Raw genomic sequence first — 7,313 nt, 5'->3', positions numbered from 1 at the left:
TAATAACAGATTAACTTATAGGTCATGAACTTGAGGGAAGTTGCCAGTTAATTCTTTGGGCTCTGGGACAAAGGGAGAAAAAAGGGAGAAACTGAGGAGTGAGTGATGTTAAAAGACGAAGACTGGGGACACACTGCTTCTGTCATTCAGTTGAGCTGGAAGCTTGTTTTCATTTCTATACTCCTTTTACCCATTGCACCAGTTGTATATGTACTGTGTGTAGAAACATAATCAGAAGCAATACAATATTTTTAAATCATTTCTTTGAAACCTTTAAACTCCTAAATGGATTTTAATGAGGACTTAAGAGGTTGGTTATTTTTTTCAAGTTACTTAATAGGATATAGGACTGGAATGGAATTTCTCTGTTGTCAGTTAAGTGTTTTAATTTACGTGGAAAAAAAAAATTCATGAGACTTTCAAAGCCCTTTTCATTCTCTTCAGTTGAAGGGAACAAACTATTAATTTTTGATATTTTCATTCCCATCCTGAGCCATTTGATTATTAACCTTTCAAAATGGAGGGTTTTTTGGTTATTTATTTAATTATTCCACATGCAACTCAAATACTGGTGGAAAAGGCCTTGTATTTTAATGAAGTTTATCAGAAGGCTTCCGACAAATTTATAAAATATACATTCTGTATTTTACAGAGTAGACTGATACCCAGTGATTTTCTGGTATTGGTAGTTTGAGAATCTTGTTTTTCATATCTCATGTTAGGCAGATTTCATGATTCCAGAAGTTTAGTCAAAATGTTGTTCAAGTTCTTGATAAAAGAGGATAAAAAGCAGTAGCTGCTATTGCTTTTTTCAATTTCAATTGCTTCTAGTTTCTTCTGCTACACAACATTATTGCACATCTTATTTAAGATTCAAATTAGTGTTCTTCATTATTCTTACTTGTTAAAGGTAGGCATTTCAAAAACAGGAACTTTCATTACTAGAGGGTCTGTATGGCTTTTTATGTACTACAGATGATGCTTCCATGCATATGTTACAAAAACAAAGGGTTGAAGTTGTCTTCTGGGAAAAGTAAGAGTATCGTGTTTTTTTTTTCACATTGTTTTTTGTTGCAGAAGTGTGGGTTTAAACATCTTTCCACTCAAGTAAAAGCAAAAAAAATGCCTGTCACAAAATACGTATTTAATTTATAAAGCTCTTGTTCAGGTCACTTCTTCCTGCTTAGTTTACACTCATATTTAGACTGTTTGGAAGGCTCTTCTTATCTCTTGGCAGCAGTGCGGGGCTTCTGTATATTAGAAAAATAACTTGTTTTCAAAGTTTTTTGTTCCATTATATGTATATTATTGAAGTGCTTACAATGCAGAGAAGGCTGCAATGCATTTTATTTCCTGATGTGATCAGAAAAGCAATTCAAATAGCCAAAAAGATCAAAGAATAAAAAGTTCATAGTAAAGAGGGCAAGTTTGTGCACTAAAATTGTTTTATCTGATTTAGCATCAGTTTATCTTTTTGCCCAAACCCCACATAACTTTCCTTTTTGTTTTTATAGCTGCTCTAGAAATGTGTCATATTTCCCTTAGTTTTACCTATTACATTTTGTGTTGCGTGTTGGTTAGAAGTTTTATACAGTGGTTTATAGATTAAAATCACTTGAAATGTTTTTTTTTTCTTTTTTTTTTTTTTTTTTTTCTGATGATGTATATTTGGCGGGGATTGATCTGCGCAAGTGGCACAAGCCTGGCATGAGACCTACTGCTGAAACTTGGTGTTTCCCTCCTGTCAGCACAGCGGTCCTGACACGTATGAGAGCTTTGTACGTAACAGAGTTTTCTTTCTTGGAGGGCATTTAAAGGCCAGATGGCCAATGGAAAATGCTGAAGCCATTTCATTTTAAAAAAGCAATGTGAAAAGCAGAGGAGATGCAGTGTGCTCATGGCTTCTCTAGCTTGGAAACAGTTTTTACTCCAATGGAAGAAGTCCTGCAGTGCCTGGCTGCATGCCTGCTCCATGCCAGGACAAAAGGTGTGCTTGCAGGGTCACGGGAGAGGGAAGGAGCTGCTGCACAGCACAGACCTGAGAGCTGCTGGGGTGGCTTCAGGGCCAGGATGGAGGTGATGGGGGCACTGCTGTCGAGTTGCCTTGGGGTTACATTGCAGCCAAGATCGACAAATGTGAAACAAGTCAGCAGGGTGCATTGCCCTGTGCACTGATTTCCTGTGTGCACAGCCAGTAATGCCCTGCTTGACTTGGAAAAATCCCTCACCTGCAGGTTCACGGACGCTGTAAGAGAGTATGCTGAGGCAGGATTGCAAAGCGTTTGCACTGTTTTTCTGTTCCCCTTCTTGTTTGACGCTGACCACTGAAGGAAGCAGGGTATGATGCCGTGTCCTGTGGTGTGATTTAGGGTGCTGCTCTTATGTGAGGTTGTTCCTCTAAACAGAAGCAAGTTCAAGCCCCAGCCTGCTGCTGGCAATGCCACCTGACAGCCACTAAGTGAGTGACAGGGCAGTGGCAAAGTAGCTTCCCCTGTGTTTTGCTCTGGAAACTGAAAGCAAAGCGTACTGCCATTGTATCCCACCTGCTCTCTTAGCCAAAAAAGGAGCAGAGGGGCTGTAAAGCCTAAGATGTTTTTCAGTGTGGGGTGAGATCAAGCAATGGACATGCTTAGAGATCCAGTGGGAGCGAGGGATAGGAAAGAGGGGAAGCAAAGAGGATAGGAAGGAAGGAAAAGAAGGATATCATGTAAAGGTCTTGTCCTTTGACACTAGGGAGATGACCAAATCCCTAACTTCCCTAATGTGAATGTTTTCAAAGGCAATGCTGATTGTGTGGGATGGAGTCACTGCTTGGATATAACACTCTGAAATATATATTTATATATACATATATATTTATTTCTCCACATGCAACAAAATGGAACAATTCTTCTCACCCAGGCTGCTTTTTCTCTACTCTACCTCCCGTAGCGCTCGTTTGTTAGGTGTAGGCATCGCTGCAAGCCTTTCTGCCTGCAGCTTGTTTACACAGCCACGTATACTAGGTTTTCACGTGTACGTAGACATGGCAGATAACAGAGGTGGGGAACTTTCTAAAATAGAACCAAAACATTTATAACCAGAGTAAGGAGCAGTCTGCAGACAGGCTTTCATCATGTGTCATGTGCTGCTCTGTGACTCAGAGAAGGTGAATAACTTGCCTCACATGACACAAGTGCCTGGCACTGAAGGGACTGGAACCTGCATGGCCGAGAGTGAGCCTGGAGCCCTGCAGTGCCAGGCAGATCAGTAGGAGGCTCACCGGGAATGGCAAAGAGCTGAGACCTTAGGGTTTTTGATCCAGTTGAAATGGGTCTTGTGTTCATCCTGTGGTTTAACACTGCATCCTGAGTTAGCAAGATTTTGGATAATTTCCAACACAATCACTTTCCTATTTACAACACAAGACCAATGTGTTTGAAATGAGGGAAATGTTTCGTTATCTCCCTGAATCTGGACCTGAGTCTCACCTGAAACGTTAACAACAGTGCTAGTCACCCAGATCTGAGCTCTCCTGTTAAGTAACCTAGCCCTGGCAGTGCCCCTCAGAACTTAGCAGTGATGAAAATGCTGTCCAAGTTACTGCATCCTCCTTCACTGTTGGTTTTACTAGCCTCTGGTGGGCATATTACATACTTTTTGAGGGATGAAATAAGCTGGTGTGCTTTCTGGTTCTGTCATGGAGAATTGCACAGGAACTTCTCTGCATGGTGTGGAGCAGAGGGAGGCTGATAGAGAATTAAATGTTTGAGTTGTTTTGTATGAGCCTCACATGCGGATTGAGCACATACTAAACCCAAGTGAAAGTATACCATGCACTGCCCCATGTCCCAGCTCTGTCAGCTGGTATGGACTTAACAGATTAGTGAATCATTAATGCATGGAGCCAGAAGAGGGTTTTGAGGCCCTGAAAAAGAGCCGGGGATGACTCTCAGATGAAAAATATGAGCCACAATGTAGTAGTCTTAAAGCTGATGCTCATTTGTTTTTTTCTAATTCCAGAGTAGCTGTGTCTTGAAAACGAATGGCACAAACACCACTGGATGAACCTCTTTTATTTGGAGCTCAGTTTAGAATGAAGTTCAGTTGATAATATAGATGTTGATAACTTTCTGGTAGACTGTCCTTCTGAGGATGATTTTTTTTTCCACGCTAAATGTTCTGTTAAATCTTTATTTTTTCCCCACCTGTATCACAAAAGCATATGGAGGAGTAAACTGTAATGGAATAGAAGAGCCCATCTCAAATCTCTTTTTCCTGCAATGGGGAAAAACGTGTCAGACTGTGTGATCTGACAGCAGGTCCATGCTATGGCTGTCTGCATTCCTCGCTTCAGCCATCCATTAAAGATTTTGTCTGGCCTCTCCACTTGCTGTTCTCTCCTTTCCCTGGCTGGCCCTGAAAATAGACAAGTATCTATGAGCTGCCCTCATGCTTGGGCCTTCTGCACATCTGCATGAGACTGGGTTTTGTGTTTTGTTTGTTTATTTATTTATTTAGGTCCAGCTTGATAAAGGGCTCTTCCTTTTCACTTTGTCTAAATGTCCATCACTTTTTTTTTTTTTTTTTGCAACGGTGGGGACTAGGTATGTGACAAGCACTACTGCTCTGCCACAGCAGGGCAGCTTGCTCTGAAGGATCTCCCAAAAGAGCTTCAAGGTGGGACTTACTTATTTGGAGCTCAACACGTGGGAGGCATCACAAAAGTACCTGAAGTAAAAGGCAGAAGAACCAGGACACGCTGAAACTTTTTTTTTTTTTCTTTTTTTCCTCACCATCCTGCACTCAGTTCTTTCCACTCCTTCCTGCCCTCTGTTTTTCCCTGGGACAGGTGAGTCACGCTTTCCAGTCCTGTCTGCCCTTTTTCTCTGCCTGAATCAGATTCTCTCAGGGAATTGTCACTTGCCACTGGTAAGGCAGGTATTTCTGTCTTAGCTGTTTCTTCCTTCTAAGTTTTTTCTTCCCTTTCTGTTTCATCTTTATCGATAGTTTTTGCCCTCTGTGCTTGTATTATTATTTGTTTCTGCTCTCTTCTTTTTCCCTTCGCAGCAATGAGTAAAGTTAGAAATAAAAGATTATTTTTATAAGGAAAGATACTGTCTTAAAAATCTAATAAACAAATCAAGAACTCCAATAACAAGCAAACATTACAATTATTTTCATTATTGTAAAATACATCCAACATATGTGTGTTTTCCAAAAATTTCATATCCACTCTTTGAAATGTACATTCTGAGCCAACAAATTTATTGCTAACATCCTGCTGTTCTTCCATCCTGATTCTTTTGTCCAACAAGTACTGCTACAAGTAGATATTTTGATTTCTGACTGAAATCATGACTCTTCCTGCTGTGGTACACATCAGCTGTTTGTCCATGGCTTTGTCACTCTGCCCTTCTGCGCCCCAGTTTCTGTTTCTTGTCCCATTTGAATTTTCCTTTTCTTTGCAGCAAGGACCGCCTGTTTGTCCAGGTGAAAGGCAATCCTCCTAACGCTGACCTCTGCGTTTGCAGCTGATGATGAGTGTCTTCCGTGGCTTCAGGAGACAGAGCTCCCGAGCTGCCCTGGTTCAGCAGGCTGCCACGCCTGGGGAGAAAGGGTTGGAGAAGGTGGATGAGCAGGGTGATGCTCCATGTGCTGCTGCCATTGGTGATGTAGGTCCATCCGTGCCCTCTCTTTGCAAAGAGGTGTCTCGGTACCCTGTGAAGGCTCTGCGAGGCCAGTCAGGTCTCCAACTGCAGCTCCAGGAGAGAGCTGGGCAAGGGTTGGCCTGGGGCACTGCCCTACCACGCGTTACATGAGACTGAGGGCACCATGGCCCTTCAGCTACCAGTCAGCCAAATGCCAGCCCTGGCTGGAACAAAATCGCCTTATTTCAAAGAAAAGTATTATCTGTTGAACATGTTCCAGTGATATAATGCATCTGAGAACAGGAAGGTGGAGCCCACGCAGCATTTCCTGCCTGCAGGCGGAAGGTTTCAGAATGATCACCTTTGGGAAGGAGTTGTACGTCTTTCAGCTTGGTGAGGCAGGAGGAAGGTGGGGGTAGTGTCTGATGGTGGTTTTTATTCTTATTTTTTTTTTTGAACACTGACATTCCAGTACAGCAGGCACTGGGGATGCACAGGGCAGAGGGATAAGTGGTTAAGTGTTTTTACCTTGTTGGTAATGGTGTGTGCTAACTGCTTGGGAAAGGTTCATGAAAAGCATTGAAGCCAGGGAATGTTTGCCCTCAGATCTGGATGTCCTCCCCTTGCTTGCCCTGTTTAATAACCATGAGACATCCTGGCATGTGCCACTGGTGAAAGGAGTCAAAAGGCGAGGGTGAGTCATGTGGAGCCCCCGTCCTTTTAGAAAAATCCTGGAACTTCTCCCGTTCTGAAGGTTGGTGTATCTACTGAATCAAATGACTGTTTTACATCTGATGCATCTATGACTAAGTGAAATACTTTTTTGTTGTTGTTTTTAATCAGGCTTCTAATTGTGTAGTTTGCACAGTGTAGGTGATGCTAGCTTCTGTGAAACTCATCCCAGCTTTTCCAAAGGCAAAATCCCACTGAAATCCAGGCAGTGTCCAAAGCGAGGTGTTTTTCTGAGCTCTGACTAATGAAAGCTGAAGCTGTTTTTTGTTTGTTTGTCCTAAACCCACAGGACACGCTTTCTGTGTGACTGCTGCACAGGCACTCCCTTGTCCAGATCACCCTGTAGTGCCGTGACAGGAAAGAGTTATAAAAACTCTTCTTGCGGATGTACCCGCAGTACTGCAAACAGAAGCTGGTCAGGGAAGAGAACCCAACTGTACCAGGAAAGAAATCCCGCAGGGCTGCACGCTGTGAATTTCTGTTCACCCCGTTGTTGTCAAGACCTCTTTCACTGTGCTTGCCGTAAAGCTCGCATCAGCATTTTTCTAGCCCCTATTTGGCAGCATTACGCCAGCCTGGGGTTTCCTGCCAGCCTCTTTGGCAGGGGAATGTCCCTGACAGGGCTCACCCTGCCTGGGAAATTCCACCCTGCACAAAAAGTCCAGGGAGCCACTCTCACATCGCCCTCCTCCACCCTCCCGCTTCCCCTCACATGTCATAACATTCCCCCCGGCCCTCCCCAGTCAGCTGCGGCCAAAAGATAAATGGTGCCTGAGCCGCTGCCATAAAAACCAGCCCCGTGGGCACCCAGCCTGGAGGTGCAATAAACTTGGGACAACTTGGGGTGTCTTTTTTTTTTTTTTTTTTTTTATGGTTTCATGACCAGAAAGCCAGAGTAAGCAGGACATTTGTGAAGGGGGAGGGAAAAAAAAAAGTTTCCCTGCTGCTGCT

This window comes from Anas acuta, chromosome 1 (genome assembly GCF_963932015.1).
Source record: "Anas acuta chromosome 1, bAnaAcu1.1, whole genome shotgun sequence".
NCBI classification, from domain to species: domain Eukaryota; kingdom Metazoa; phylum Chordata; class Aves; order Anseriformes; family Anatidae; genus Anas; species Anas acuta.
Note: the sequence above shows the minus strand (reverse complement) of the source record.